This window comes from Aythya ferina (assembly GCF_964211825.1).
Source record: "Aythya ferina genome assembly, chromosome: 5".
Taxonomy (NCBI): domain Eukaryota; kingdom Metazoa; phylum Chordata; class Aves; order Anseriformes; family Anatidae; genus Aythya; species Aythya ferina.
The window spans coordinates 4,657,551-4,673,435 of record NC_140301.1 but is presented as its reverse complement, the minus strand read 5'-3'; the positions used below and the strand labels follow the sequence as shown (position 1 = coordinate 4,673,435).

At 36.0% G+C, this 15,885-nt stretch overlaps 1 protein-coding gene and 1 long non-coding RNA gene across 2 annotated transcripts in view; one reads left to right on the top strand and one right to left on the bottom strand.

Moving 5' to 3' along the window:
• The window catches only part of LOC311437983 (uncharacterized protein), a 415,393-nt gene that overhangs the window by 57,564 nt on the left and 341,944 nt on the right, over positions 1–15,885 (bottom strand). The window lies entirely within an intron of this gene.
• Positions 1–15,885, top strand: part of LOC311437988 — a 94,677-nt gene that overhangs the window by 53,641 nt on the left and 25,151 nt on the right. The window contains exon 4 of the long non-coding RNA XR_014693883.1: positions 6,980–7,086. This is a non-coding gene — a long non-coding RNA (uncharacterized lncRNA). The remainder of the gene's footprint in view (positions 1–6,979; positions 7,087–15,885) is intronic.

The following is a 15,885-nucleotide window of genomic DNA, read 5'->3' as shown; positions in this document are numbered from 1 at the left end:
TGTCTTTTGCAGTCATATATTTGTACTTTTCTTAGTCATAGTTACTCTAATATATTAGTATGACCTGGTATTTCTTTATTTGATATACTTTGTCCAATTTACTTATAATCTTGAGGAATCATTCTGTGCAAATTTCATCAACTTTCTAATTAAGTATAACATAGTTGATTCTGCTAACTTTGTCTATCGCAAAAAAAAAAAAAGTGTATATTAAAAATATAAAAAATAGCATGTAAAAATAGTATATATGGGAAGATTGTTGTGAAAGTGGTTTTGGTTGACATTTGGAATATTTTGGGTTTTCAGCACAACTGGAGAAAGTAGGATCTTTGTAAATAACATAATAATTTGGGAATGGCATAAGATCCTACATGTATGTACAACACAGAATTAATATGTTGATTTCACATTAAGTGTTTAAATGTTTGAATATACTCTTATTTTAACTAAGCTAACAAAAATGAAGTTGTAACAGGATTCATCTTTGTATACATGATGCTATGCTGTCCTCAAGTAAAAAACAAACAAAAAAACACTTTTCTGTATTCCTAGCAGCTGAAACATTATAAATGGCACTTAGAATGTCCCAGAATGTGCTGACTTGAGCACAGTTATTTGATGTGATAGCTGTAGGTATAAGAAAATCCCTGAGACATTGAGATACTTACACAAAACAACCAGAGAACTGCTGTGGTTATGACACATTTGCTGGACAGTGTTGTTCTTTGTGATATTGGCAGTCTAAGCTTCTCTTCTCTGAATCACAAAGAGGAACTTGCTCTGTTGGCAGGTGACAATCAAGAAGACAAAAGATTTTGTGGTGTTTTCTCATTGTTTGCAGTAAAGCTGTTTCACATTTCCTGTTAGCTTGCAATTGTTTTTTTTTTTTTTTTTTTTTCCATAACGTCTTGCAGAATGTAATTAATGGATGTGTATCAAATATTCCTACAATAATGCAATGTAATATATCCTATTTAGAGCAGGATTTATGAAGTTGGAAATGATAACAATTAGAAGGAAGTAGCATAATATGGAGTTAAAGGCAAAATAAACAGAGAATAACAGAATAGAAATGGAAACCACCTTAACCAAAGTGGAAATAAGATTGGAAAAGATGGATATGCTTAGACTGGGAGAACTAGATGTGCTTCACAGGAGAACATTGAAAGAAATAAAGCTGCAAGTTGATTTTCAAGGGTTTGTAATACACCTGTGAATGGCTGCAAATGGTTGGAGAATAACAAACGTAGTGTCTGTTTTTAAGATGGTGGTGAAGCTTTGGAGTATGTACAGACCTCTAAGTCTACTTATGCATGAATTTTTAAAGAAAGGTTAGTTAACAATATTAATTGAAATGGGATGGCAACAGACTAGTCTTATGTCCTTCTTTGATAATTACACTAAGTTCCTAAAATATAAAAACACATCTAATCTTACTGGAATTAGTAAAGTTTTTTATGTGGTACAAAATGGAGAACCATTACAGAAATGTGACTGTGCATCATAATTGTGAGATGAGTAGACACCATGTGAAATAATAGAAAATACCAAGTTGTAGGAAAGCCAGAACTACCAGTACGGGGAAGAACCTTACCTCATGTATCCTTTGGACAGTAGGCTCCTTTCCACCCATGTGCAGCCACAGCTCATCAATGATTCTGGCCCATAAACTTTGTCAGGAGGCAGATTTCCCAACAGTCAACACTTTGCTCTAATTTGGTGTAACAAAGAACATGAAAAGCTAGTTGAATTTCCAGTTTGCTTTGTCTGTCACTCTGTAGCTGAAGGGTCTTCACAGGGGACACAACTGGATAGCTGGAAGACTGATTTCTTCTCTCTTTCTACCACCCCTGTCCACTTGACAGCAGGTGCTCAGTTGGAGATAAAGGAGGGGAGAGACCTCAGATCTCTTGAGCTTTCTGGGAACATGTTCCCATTTTCTGGGAACACAGTTCCAGTCACCTGTGCCTTAGTTGCCAGGGAAGCAAAATCCAGGCATGCAGTCCGTAAAGAAGCAGACCAGGACATGCCTCCCAGAACATTCCTGCTGTTTACTTCTAGGGTATTCTCAGTCCAGATACATAGTTCATGTTGCATCCTGAGAAAATGGGGTTTCGTACTAGGCTACATATTGGGAAATCTGTGTTTGATTGCTAACATGAAAAATATGGAGAGATTATTTCTGATTTCAGTAATGGTTTATCAGAATATCATTTATGTGCATTACACAGCTATCATATACCTCATAAACATACCTTGTAGTCTCTTCAGATCACCAGTGTGGTGCAAAAGGGTAAGAGTGCTAGCCCAAGTCTGCCATTTTTATTCTTTTTCTTTCTTTCCAGACCAATGCCACAAAGGCATTTTGCATACATGCTGTTGTAATAGTTTCACAGATAATTCCACAGAATTTCCTTTGGTGTGTCTAAAAGCTTAGTGACTAAAGGCTTTTCTAGCTGTCACTCAACTAACACTGGGACCACGTGTCAGTAGTTTTTCATGCATGTAACTGTTCCAAACACAGCTGCCCTCAACATATCTGTTGGATCATGGCCTTATTATGTAGCCATTTTCTAACTACTGTCAAATTTCGTACTTCCACAGTGGCACTAAGGTTGCTGTTGTCATTTTTTGATGGAATACAGCCCTGTCTTTGGATTTAAAACTGTAGAGAAAAAAAAAAAGTCTACTGCTGCATGTAAAATATTGCTTCCTAAATCCAAGTGTAGCCAAGTGGACTGTTAAGATATTTAGAAGGTTCTTAAATTATTTCCACTTTACAAATACGTTTATGTATTCCATTTTGCTAACTTCTTAGGTTAATACAAAATTACTTTCCTGGCTTGACATTGACATAAATATATATATTTTTTTCTTTTTTCCTTCTTTTTACAGAGGACAGTTAATTTTGTTGCTTGATATTTAGAACAGATACTAGCTTTGAATAGAACATTGTTTCCCAGCCAGATCAGTAGCTACCTCATGTTTTTTTTTCAGTGTTAGCTCAGGACTGGCAAGAATACAGCAGTAAAAGAAGTAAAAGTTAGTATGTTCAGAGATATAGATTTAATCAAATAGCAAACATTGTTAATTTCTTTTTTTATAAGACTTCTCCTCACTCTCCAATAACTATTTGTAGATGTCAGCCTCTAACCTTATTTTAATGAGAATGGCAGCTCTAAATCCCTTCCGATCTCTTTTATTTCTTACTGGTTCTAAATGAGGATGTTCCTAGTGTGTATTAAGCTCACTTGGAGATGTTTAATCAACTGATCTCAAAGAGTCCAAGTCTTATGTTGCCTGCTATCACTTTGGCTCTTCTGCATTGCTAGGGTCAACCTGTGTTAGTAAGTCTGCTGTTTGCACTAATTCAAACCAAGAAAGTTCTAAATTCAGACTTTTTCTGAACTAGAGAATTTCTTTCATTTCATTTTGTTGAATCCTATCTAAGAAAAGAACAAAAGAAGCAAATATGTCATTTACATATTCATTTAACATAAATGAGACAAATACCTTGATTTCTTTGTTCCCCTTCATATATTTCTTTCTGAAAATTTTAGCATTTTGCTTTTTTTTTTTTTTTTTTCCTTCTCTTTTTATCCTTGTTTAAGCTGCCAGGCCAAATGAGGAAACAATTACAGGATGTTGGCTTTAAAAGTGTCTGGCTTTGCCAAATAAGTTTATCTTTTTTTTTTTCATTGTGGCTTAAAACATGCTAAATTCAAAGCCAAGTTACTAACCTAAAACTCATGGCAACTTTATTTATTTATTTATTTTTTATTTTTTGCTTTGGGCTTACAATAAACTTGGATAGTTTTTCCACAGTTCCTTTGCCAGTGATTAGTTTGGAAGATAGTATGTTTTGAATTTGCTGAGAGATCTACTGCTCTTAGCTTAGTTTTAGTACTTTTAAAAAGCAATCAATAATGCCCGTTTTGTAATAAGCAAAATTTATGAACTGACAAGCAAAATGTAATTATAGTGGGTATTCCATACAAGAAAAAAGAGGTGATCTTAAAGCCATCTCAGCATTCTGTTTGCACTCATTTTCATTCATATAAATGATTAAGTGGTTATGCGCTGAAACATTTCTCTCTCAAGGCTTAACATGAGTCTGGAAAAGTTGTTGCCAAAGATTTCTATAATGAAGTCAATGACCATTTGCATTAACTTTTCATTGTTACATACAGACTAAAGTTTTCACGGTATTATTTTTATGAGTAAATCCCTAGCTCAGCAGCAACTTTGACACCTTTTATTTTTGATCTCTGGGGACTGTACTCCAAAGATATGTACATTCATGACAAAAGTGGAGCCTCTATCAAAAACTGGGTGAGTTTTGCAATTAATGAAACTGTTTTCTTCTGCCTTTCCTGTGCTGAGAAATGTTTCCTTCCTGAGTGAACCACTATAAGAACATTCCAAAAATAAGATACAGTGAAGAACAAAAAGAAAATAAAAGATTTTCCTGGTTTTAAATGATTTTTTCTTATAGGGCCGGATCCAAAACTCAGTGAGGTTTGTGAAAAAACACCGAGTTCAGTAGGCATTGGAAAAATCTCAAAAATAGAGATGTTAATTTAGTTTCCATTTAGATCCAGGTCAAAGCTATGCTTTGTCTATTCTATTTAGCAATGCATTGAAATAATATCAAGTTAAATAAACATTCTGTCTTTTAATAATCAGAAAATACAGTGAATACAGTGAATTTTAGTACAAACTAAACAGTCCAGGCAGTTAAGGTAAAACCTATCTAGTTCTGAAATGGACACATTTTGACACAGATCCTAGCTGTTCTTCATACTTTGCTTTTTGCTTGTATTTCTGCATCACCAGTTTTGGCTGTGCAGACTCTTACTGAAGGATGCCCTATTCTAGGTATTAAAAGCAAACAAACAAGCAAACCCAAACCTAAATCACCACCAACAAATACAACCTTGAAGTCTTTGACTCTTAATGTCCTAGTGTATTTAAAGAAATTTGCATTTAACAGTGCTGGTCAAATCATCAGATGGGACCGCCAGCTGTGCCCAATATGTAATGTTAGTCTTTAAACTTGTATGAAGTATTGCTACAGCAGCAACAATTCCATAACTGCAGAAACAGAGGACGTTACTTGCAGTGCTGACATGTTTATACCTAAGGTTAGAATAAATTAATTTGCCAGCCTAAGGTTGGAGTAAGTGAAAACCTGCAAGTCTGTAGGACATACTGGAAAATGTGGATCAACACTTTTAGAGGATAAAAACCCTTGCTTTTTCAGTAATAAATTCAAATTGGGAGATTTGTGCACGATCCATAAAAGTCCAGTGACCTTTGTGAGGCAGTATATGGGTGAAGAGATAGTTGGCAAAAATCTTTTCTTAGGACTGGGGCCTAAGACTTACTGTTGGAGAGGATGCAAGGAGAAGATGAAAGGAGAAATCTGAGCCTGCTCTCAGATATGTGTCTCCATGCAGCAAAGTAGCACAATGATATCTATTGTTATGCTAGATGCAAATTCCAGCTACAAACATTACATCAGTTTTCTTACAGGATTAAAAAAAGAAGCCTTCCAGATACCCATATTTCATTTGTGGGAAGTAAAATAATGGTGCTGTTAGCTACTGGGTAGAAGATAATTTATATACTGTGTGTGAAATATTTTTCATTAAATCAGGCCTAGAAGATACTTATGTGGATTTGACTTGTGAGATTAGCAAATAGCCTATATTTTATAGGCTTATTTCATATCAGAGAATGTTATCAATGTTTTCATAACTAGTCGGCAACCAAGTGGATTAGCTGAAATTGGTACTAGTCACCAGATCTCATGTTAAGATTGTTTAGCTTTTTTTGTGAATAAAAAGAAAAAAAGGACAGAGCTAATCCCTGACTTCACTCACGGTTCAACAGGCTTATCTTGAGTTTGGAGGAGAAAGGTACAAATCAGGGTTCCGTTTCTTGATGAAATGTTATCGCAAGCTGACCAGTATGCCAGCCTCAGTTCAGTAGAAAAGCTTGCTGATTTAAGCCCTGTACATTTATCCATATATTAACATGGACTGCAAATCTAATTGACTAAGACTGGGATGATGGTCTGGATATATGAGCCTTCCTCTCCTTATAGTGGATGTCTGACAAGACGCTCGCTTGATCTTCAAAACAGACTGACTGGCAACTCTGCAAACCTTATTTTCTTGTCACAAAAATGATAAATATTTGGAATCCTCCCTATTTTAAACCACTGGGAATTATCCATGCACTTACCTGCTTTTAGTCTCTAGGTGCTCCCAGGGATGTGAACCAAACCAAGCACATAGATCCTACAGTGAAGCTGCAAAGTATCTGAAGGAGTCACTGTCACTGTCTTGCTCACTCTGGTTGCATAGGGTTAATGCAGAAGGACTCACAGAATCATAGAATAGATTGGGTTGGAAGGGACCGTAAAGATTATCTAGTTCCAATCCCACTGTCATGGGAAGGATGCCACCCACTAGATCAGGTTGCACAGGGCCTCATCCAACCTGGTCTTGAAACACGTGGACTCTAGCACATGGAAGTTATCCTGAGATAGGATAACTTAAGTGCAGCCTCTTTTCAGGCTATGAAAACTCTTTGTGTCAGTGCCAGGAGAGTGATAGGAATAATTGTAATGGACAATTAAGAAATGCAAGACAGACCTACAAATAAGTGTTCATGCTAGAAATTGTTTTGTTTGGTAGAAAGGGGAGGGTAATCAATGTTTCCAGTGAACCCATTTTCCACTCTGTAAATCTGAATTTTGTTCTTTGTGTCTTGCAGCCCATATTTTCTCAGTTAAAAACCTCTATTTGGTTCTGTATTACTGAGCTTTGTAACATGACTGCAATTAGAAGACACTTAACTGAGGCAGAGGAAACAGTACGCCATTGAAACCTTTTCTTAAGAAAAAAAAAAAAAAGGACAATTTTCAACATTTAGGTGATTAGAACCTGTCATTTCATGTTGTTGTTTTCAGGCTGACACAGATGACAGGACAAAGGAGCATACATGGAAATAAAATGAAAATTCAGAACAGATGTCAGGACACATTTTTCATGCTGAATGTACAGAGTGGCCAACCAGGTAAGGCAAAAGCATTTTCCCATTTAGGAAATAATTAGATGGACCATCATGGACAAAATGGCTTTATCAATTTCCTTTTTCTTTAATTTTCTTACATTCATATTATACTCAAGTTGCTGTTCACTTTTATCTGACTGGAAGCTTCATCATCATCTGGACGTGAATCTAGTTCTTATAGAAATGAATTAACTATTAACTGCTAAGTGAACTAGATATTCTGTCAATATTATATCATGCTGTTATGTTCAAGGTCTAGCAGTGCATCCATTTTGAAGTTCAGAGTGTGTCTGAAAGTTTTTCTCACAGTTACAAAATGGAGTATAAGAGAAAATTAGAGTGACAGAAGACATTCTGTTTTTATTATCTTGACAAATCTAATTACTTTTAAATGATAAAAATGTTATACAAGAATGAATTTAGGAGATAACTTAAGAAAAAAAAAAAAAGAACAAACAAAAAAATGAAATGGAGAAAATCAAAACCAAAACAACAACAAAAAGGTGAATGTGGTTCTGGGATCTTTGCTTTAGCTGAGGCTTTAGTCCCAAATCTGGCACAGAGTTCCTATGTAATTTTGCTATTAGTCTTTTACAATGCCGTGCTTTATCTTTCATGTTCAGAAATAGAGTAATTTTATTTTCTCAGGTGAATGTGTATGTGAAACTAATTATTTGGGGCACTAACATTTGACCTCCACAGGTCTCTGTCATTTCCATAAAGTATTGGTCTATTACAAGTTCGTATGTTAAATCAATTTGAGAGTGATCGATAATCCCCACTGAGGACAATGTGAAGACCAAAACCTAAAAACTCAGTCTTTGGTTTGTAGTACGTTTTTCTGTGAACTGTTAAGTCTTGCTGAGTGACTACAACAGTAGGCCATGTTTCCACGGTAATGATTTCCACCATGTAAAAAGCAGAGCTGTGTGCGTGCTTCCCACCCTGAGCTCCTATAGTTTCAATGCTAAATGGTGTCACCAATATTCTCAACATAAAGCCATTTATGTGATAACTAAACAAAATAATTTGATTTGCATAATTGTGGAAATTGCTCAGTGAGGTTGCATCTGGCTTGCTCCTTACATATGGATTCCAGCATTACTAATAAAAATTGAAAATGTCTTAATTAACAATTACTAATATAGACATGCCTAATTATGGATATTTAATAAAGCTAACAGTGGTGAAAGATAGTAGTATTGAGAAGCATTGTTCACTGAAGTAGCACTGAAGAGAAAGATATTTTCAATATTTTGAGGATTTCAGCCTTCAATCAAATAAAATGCCTGAGGAAATAAGGCTAATTTTTAATGAGGCAATGTCAGTCACAAAACAGCAAGTACCATTTTGGTGATTTTGGAATTGGTACAGAACTTTCTTAAGGTAAATTGAATTTAAGGATGATATTTTGCCCTTATACCTGGCTTTTCTCCCACTGTAACGCCGTCAGCACTACTTCGTTGTGCACACAGTGATGTGAATTAATGCCAGAATAACAGTTTTGAACTGGAATTTCTTGGCTATTTGCTGATGTGTGTTACTACGATACTCTGTTTTCCAAGATTAATTCTTTAGTGTGGTAAGTGAAAGAAAGGTGTCCAACAATTCAAATGTGGGTGTATCCTTGTGTCAGTAGAGCTTCCCCATCTAAAAAATTGAGGTTTCTCCACCCATGACTAAATGTAAAATTGAAGTTTTTCTGAAATAAAATCATTTTGTGCTGGAATTTTCTGGACTTCAAACATGCATGTGTGTATAAACTTAATACTACTTTATATAAGGGGTGTGTGTGTGTGCATGTGAAAGATAGAAGTTTGGTATAAGTATATACATGTATGTGAGCCTTTCTTCTGAATATCAGCTTTTTTGATATGCCTTTTTTATGGGTGGAAGACTTAATGGTGCCCTTGTGGTGGCTGAGGTCATTAAAAATGTGCTCAATAACATTAACAATGACCACTACTGTATGACCATAGAAGGAAAGGGCTACAACTTTATTCCTAAAGCATAAATGTCTAGTATTATATTGGAAGAAGTAAGAACAAAATTGTGCAAATACAATTACGGAGTCCTGGTTTCATCTCACATCAAATTTACATGGAATCTATCACAATTCTTCCTAATATATTATGGTTAAGGACAAATTCTGTATGCTCTATTGTTATGCGGCAGAAGAAGCGTGAATAGAAAGCCAAATTCTTCAGTGCACAATAGATGTTTCACCAACAGTTTAACTGGGCTCTGCAGCCAGTTTTGCAGGGAGAATGTATTGCTCCATTTTCCCCTCCTTTCATGCATATGTAACAGGAAAAAGAAATGACTAGTACCAAGTATTTGCACCACATGTATACATACGGTCTTAAAAATTACATTGCATTGCTTTGAAATTCCTTAGAGAATTTAATGCTGCTGTGGGGAGAGAAAAACCTATCTTTTTTTTCATGTCTGCACTACTGAAAATGCCCATTTCTTGCTCTGTCCTGCTCAAGACTTTCTACCCTGTGCCATCACACTCAAGGCTATTCTTCACCCACCTTGCACAGGTTTGAGATCATTAGTAATAACAGATTTGAAATAAGATTCAGCATTCCAGGTATTTGAACCTGAATACCAATAGCATGAGTTTAGAATTGCACATTTTTACTTAAATGGTTTATTTGCATTCCTTTCCAGATGCTTTCTTCATTCTGCAATATTTAAGTGACTTTTAATCATGTTTTGAAAGTTGTTTTTGTAACCATGAGGCTATGAACTTTATGTTCTTCTTAAAATAATAATAATAAAAAAAAGAATTCATATGAAATATGATCAAGAAATTACACTTTTAAAGGAAAGGATTAGGAGGATTCATCTAAATTAGGGGGATTCATCTAAATTGACTAATAAAATACTCTAATTGGGCTTTACAGTGGAGACAGAAGCATCTCCAGCAAGTGCTACATTTCACAGCAATGTGGACTGAATAGAACACTAGCAGGCTCTAAGCAGTCTATTTAGTTTTGGACATCTACAGTTAGGTCACAGTATGTCTCCCCAGAAGTTGTGAAGATTTATATACATGTAAAATTGAGATCTGGCAATGTTGTTTACTAAAATGAATTGTAAACTGTATTTGCATGTGGTGTTTTCAATTTACAGCTTATATTCTTTGGGCTAGAAATTCTCAGTATTTTAACTTTTCTGATTCAGTTTGGGGAAAGGCATTATTCTTAAGCTAAAATATTACGTTTAGCTTTCCTATTGTCCTTACTATGAATGCATGGTACTACAATACAATGCAAAAAGGTTCTGTTTAGTTGTGCTTAGCTCAATTTAGCAAAAAAGTTTCTGGTTTTGATATGCACGTTTGTCAAAATCTTGACCAGATAAGAGTCTGCAAATGTCATAGAATAGCTGTAATACTAATATGGCTTTTTTTTTTTTTTTTTTTTTGTATTCTTAATGCAATAATATATCATATGAAGTATACAACAGATACCAAGATCTTGTAAAATCAAAAAAAAAAAAAAAAAAACTATCAAATCAAGTACCAGGAATTTAGCTTAGTATTATAATTTAATTTGCAGTCAGTAAGCAGGGAAGCCATTTCAAAACAATGTTTCTGTAATATTAGGGAAGACAAAATATCCCCTTAATATGCCTGTGGCTACCTGTAAGATACAAAGACTGTGGACTTGTGTAGCTAAGGTTAATTTCCTGGATATCTATTTGTAGGCACAGGGGTATTAATTTGGCAATAATCCATACTGCAGAAGAAAACCTACTGTGGAGGAGAAGGGGCTTGGTGAGGAGGAAAAATTGCATTACATTCAGCATGCAATTGCAAGGCCAATTGTTGAATATTTAAGACTATTTAATTGACTATTTAGAGACTATTTAGAAGACTGACTAGAAAATGAGAGCCACATGAAAATCCATGTCCTGTCATAGATAATTTCTTGGTTTCGCAGGGAATCTAGCATTTCTACACATCACTTTTTCTGTCTCTAAGGGAATGGTCAGGTTAAATTTGTAAATGTATTTCCAAATTCTCAGAGGAAAGGTGCTACATGTGAGTATTATTAGTAATAAGATCACTATGTTGTGTCAATGGGCATAGTTGCATCCTGGAAAATAGTTCTCATATCATTATTAGCCATGACGATTCCAAGAGGAAATGTTAAGTACAATACTACAAAATGGAATTCTTTTGAGCATATTTTCTTTATTTTTATGGGCTACTGAAAGTAATAACTGCCCCTTTTAAAATGTAAGGCATTATTTCCTTTTCAGTTTCCAGTGCTGAATACAAAATCACTGAATACAAAAAAGTGATTGTGTGGATCATTTCTCTTTTCTTCCACATAATTTGTTAATGTATACAGCAATGGAGAATTTTAAGAGATTCCTTTCATGCAACGTAAGAACAAATTATCTTCATTCAGTCCAATTTATACGTGAGAAGAACTGACTCAAAACAGTCCTGTGATCAATGCTGCTATGACTACCTTAAATATATTCACTGAATATTATCTCTACAGAAAATAGCCATGTAGGATTGTTATGAGTTATTTTTTTTTTAATTGATTTTTAAAGGTTAAAATTTTTAAATGATACTGTCATGTAAATGTAGTGTGAAGGTTTAAGTGCAAATCACTCTAAGGTAACTTTTTTTTTTTTTTTTAAGAGCGGACTAATGCAGTATTATGTTTTATAGAGCAATAAAATTATGTACTAAAATTATGCTCATAAATGTAAGCAAATGTAAACCAAGCTATTAGTTATGTTTTCTCAGATAAAAGTGATTAGCATAGCTATCAAACTCTTCTCCCATTTGAATAACAGAATTATGTCTGAAATCTAAAGCTTGTTTGCAAAAGCTGAGTCTTAAAAAGAAATGTAAATCCAGCTATCAATGTTGTATTTGAAAGTGAATGCAGTGGCCTGCCCATCATTCTGCTAATAACTAAGAGCAGAGGAACATGACCCAAATTGCAGCTAAACATATCAATATGAAATGTGCCTCAAACACTATTTAAGAAATCATTCTTAGCATTTTATCGTGATCTCCTTACTGCTGATCAGACTTAAAAACTATTGTGGTTTGTTTAAACATAAGAATGATGAAAGAGTCGTTTAGCAACAGTCGCTGAGAGACAAAGTTTCATGTATAATTCATGAAGTATGTGGTCATCTACTAGCAAGTTAATTTCCATCTGACAGCTATACTTCTAGTAGTGCCCTCTCAGGAAGGCAATGGTATATAATTAAAATCGGAACAGAACAAATTAATACTGATTACTTCATAAAGAATGTCAAAGCTTGAATATTGTTTACCTGTCTTTATAGGATTGAAACAGGTATTTTGACAATTTGTATACAGATTAATCTATTTTCTTGACCCTGTATTCAATTGTTTTCTTACTGCCTTGGAACTCTTGTTAAAATTGCTCCTGGAAAATCCAGTAGTTAAAAATAACAACAGCAAAACACACACACAAAACAGAACAAACAAACAAACAACAACAGCAACAAACAAACAAAAACAACAAAAACAAAAACAAAAACAAAAAAAAAAAAAAACAAAACAAACAAAACAAAACAAAACAAATAAAGCCTCTACATCAAACATGCAAGGAACAAATAAAAACTGTCAGTACTAGTAGGTGGCTTTCATGTAATGCTAATATTGATTGGTCAAAGGAAACATTTAGTATTTTAGATGCAAACCACTTCTCAGACAAGTGCAGCATTCTCTTTGCATCCTTCCCGCCTCCCTCTCTTACCCTGTTAAGTTAATCAGTCATTTGGCACATTTAATGGGTGTTTGCCACACTGAGAGACTGTGGATGACCAACTATGGTATCATAAAGGATTTCTTCTTATTCTTTGCAATAAAATTATTACAATAAGAAGTAAGTAAGTATTATGAGGGTTTACAAGCGGTCATGGAATGAAGAACACTGCAGGAAAGGTTTACACATGATCTTACCGAACACAATGTTTTTAATGTTTCTAACAATGTTTTGCACTTACATACAATGAGAGGGTGCTGGCAACTTCCAGAGAAAGTCTTAAGATGTTAGCATACACTAAAGTTTGTCACTGCCTTCCATCTCCCCTCCTTACGCTACTTTGCAGAGTTGCACTACCAAATCCTAAAACTATATCTTTTTAGGCAAGGGCTTTTGTGTGTTTTTGTAATACTTGATGGAAAGTTAGACTTCTGTTGTGATACAAGGACATTTTCTGTATAATGGCACAACATCAGTTATCTATCACATGTATTTCAGTTCGTTCTAACCCTCCATGTTCTCTTTGTGGAGAAACTGAAGATGCAATGTATACAATATGTGCAATATCGGGTTCTTGCACAGCATAAAGATAGTGACAGTAGTCAGTAATGCAGGTCAAGACAATTTACAGAGAAATAAAATTTAATTTGAAGAATCTGAAAAGATGTTTAATATTAAACCTAGAAGAATTCAGACAATAAATGTACTCACAACACGGGTGGTGTATATGATATTATAATCACAGAATCACAGAATTTCTAGGTTGGAAGAGACCTCAAGATCATCAAGTCCAACCTCTGACCTAACACTAACAGTCCCCACTAAACCATATCCCTAAGTTCTACATCTAAACGTCTTTTAAAGACTTCCAGGGATGGTGACTCCACCACTTCCCTGGGCAGCCTGCTCCAATGCCTAACAACCCTTTCCGTAAAGAAGTTCTTCCTAACATCTAACCTAAAACTCCCCTGGCGCAATTTTAGCCCATTCCCCCTTGTCCTGTCACCAGGCACGTGGGAGAACAGACCAACCCCCACCTCTCTACAGCCTCCTTTGAGGTACCTGTAGAGAGCGATAAGGTCGCCCCTGAGCCTCCTCTTCTCCAGGCTGAACAAGCCCAGCTCCCTCAGCCGCTCCTCGTAGGACTTGTTTTCCAGGCCCCTCACCAGCTTCGTCGCCCTTCTCTGCACCCGCTCAAGTACCTCGATGTCCTTCTTGTAGCGAGGGGCCCAAAACTGAACACAGTACTCAAGGTGCGGCCTCACCAGAGCCGAGTACAGGGGGACGATCACCTCCCTAGCCCTGCTGGTCACACTGTTTCTGATACAAGCCAGGATGCCGTTGGCCTTCTTGGCCACCTGAGCACACTGCTGGCTCATATTCAGCTGACTATCAACCATCACTCCCAGGTCCTTCTCTGCCTGGCAGCTCTCCAACCATTCCTCTCCCAGCCTGTAGCTCTGCTTGGGGTTATTGCGCCCCAGGTGCAGGACCCGGCACTTGGCCTTGTTGAACTTCATGCAGTTGACCTCAGCCCATCCGTGCAGCCTATCCAGATCCTCCTGCAGAGCTTTCCTACCCTCAAGCAGATCGACACACGCACCTAATTTGGTGTCATCTGCGAACTTACTGAGGGTGCACTCGATGCCCTCATCCAGATCATCGATGAAGATATTAAAGAGGACCGGCCCCAGCACCGAGCCCTGGAGGACGCCACTAGTGACTGGCATAATGTTGCATTGCTTAAGTAAATTGATGTGTATGAGTATTTCATAAAGGTAAGACTGCTAAGTCAAACAGAGATTTACAGATATTGAGCCTCAGGTAATGTGAACGAAGATCAGTCTATTACAGTGGCATTTATTAGTAGGTAAAGCAGTTAGTACTGTCCATTCACAGTCTCTTAGTTCTTAGTAATGAATGAACAAAGTTCTTCTTCCCCACTTCCTATGGTCACATTTTAGAAAGGTTTCCATGTCAAAAGACTGTACATAGAAAAATACCCATAGAAGAATCACCTTATCCTCTTTTCCTCTCACGTGTCAGAAGGTCTATAGGATAACACTTGACCTTTCATTTTACCTCTGTAATACGTATTTTGCTTATAGCTCTGTCCTTATGTCATGATTTTCTTACCTGAATTTACTACACGAATGACATTTTGCTATGGCTATAATCACGAACTAATGATTACAGACACTATTTTGGGTATTAGGCAGCCGTAGTTAAAAGAAAAGAATCAGAAAGTTTCAGTTGGAAGGGCTCTATTAAGATCATCTATTCCACACCCTGTCTCTCCCTTTCCTCTCAAAGCGGGGCCAGCTTTGAAATTAGATCAAGTGGTGCTGCAGCTCTCATCCAGCCAAGTTTTGAAGGAAGAGTTCTGAGGAAACTGATAGTAAAAATTACTTGTCATTGGTTTTTTTTTTTTTTTTGGTTTTATGCCTACCACAAATTGTCTAAAATTAGCTGATGGTAGAGTACTGGATTAGATAGCTCAAACAATTCCTTCAGTTTTGAGGCTTTTAAGAGGAAAATGACTTTGCAGTATCAGTGCTGGGATGTGTTGAATGCTGTTTTGCATGACATTCTTTCCTTCTCACAATTCTTTCAATGGGAATTTGTTTTCTGAATTCAAAGGACAGGCTGGTTATGGGGCAGGGAAGAACTGAGTTCTGAAAAATGTTGTAGGTACAAAAAGAGTAATTAGAACTGGCCAGATGTAGCATAAACTAAACTGTAAACTAAAATGATAGGGAATGTACAGATACAGGGAAAATTTCCGGGTTTAATGAGAGTAAAAAATGAATGAAGACTGCTTCAGGGTGAGAACGTCAACAGTGAGATTAATGGTGAGCAGTGGCAGCAGCTGTCATGTCAATACAGTATTAAGTTTGAAAATGTTTTAAGCATAAAAATTCTATAAGGAGAAACATTCCATGTGGTTAAATTGAGGTTCTTACTATCTGTAATTTTGTAAGACCCACTGGACAACAATTATATCAAGTAAAGATTTTCAGATGGC